Here is an 824-nt window from a genome sequence, read left to right as displayed (position 1 = left end):
CCCAACCTCCTGTCGCCCCCTGGGGTTGGGGGAGGGAGCCCCTCCAGGGTCGCGGGGGCGCCTCTTCTTTGTCGCTGTCAGTAAAGGAATGTGGCGCGGGCTGGGGGTGGCGGAGGCCGTTTCCCCACCCAGAGTGGGGGTAGGGGCTTCCCTCTCCTCCATCTCTTCCTCAGGGTCTCCGGAGGTGCCGGGCCTGCCCCAGCCGGGGCTGGAAGCTCGAACACCTAAGTCCGGACCTCGGTCTCCAGGGTTTCCATCACCCGCTCTCCCCTCATCAAAGCGCCTTTCTCTCTTTCCCCTTCTTTCTCTGGGGACCCCGGCCGTCGCGGCCGCAGGGTGGGAGCTGAGACGTCGGGGGTCCCGAGTTCCATCCCCGCTGCCTCCCCTTTTTCCTCCCGGAATCTCTGGGAACTAGAAGCCCCGAACCCACGGTCAGCCTGGACCGCAGCATCCCTCCCTCTCCCCGCCCATACACATCAAACGGGAGCATCTCTGATCCCCTTGGGGACCGGCTGCCCAGGAGGCGGTGCCGGGAGCGCCCTCGTTCTCCGGGGATTCCCTCCCTTTCTCCCTGGCCGCGGCCCTCCGAGCGTTCGCCTCCTCCCGGGCCCGGTGACTGGGAACTCGGACGCCTGGGTCCTAGCCTGGCCCCTCCTGACCCTCCCCTCTCCTTGCCATCCCTCGCGCTCTCCACCCCTCCCCTTCCCCCTCTCCATCTCGCTCTTGCTTCCTCTTCGGGATCCCGGACTCCCGGGTCCCAGCCCTCCCCCACCCCCCGTTCCCAGGCGGTGACAGCGGGCTCCGAGTGACAGGCGCTCGGCCGC

This window comes from Colobus angolensis, unplaced genomic scaffold (genome assembly GCF_000951035.1).
Source record: "Colobus angolensis palliatus isolate OR3802 unplaced genomic scaffold, Cang.pa_1.0 Scaffold34, whole genome shotgun sequence".
Classification (NCBI taxonomy): domain Eukaryota; kingdom Metazoa; phylum Chordata; class Mammalia; order Primates; family Cercopithecidae; genus Colobus; species Colobus angolensis.
The sequence above is the reverse complement of the archived record's forward strand: the minus strand, read 5'-3'. Positions refer to the sequence as shown.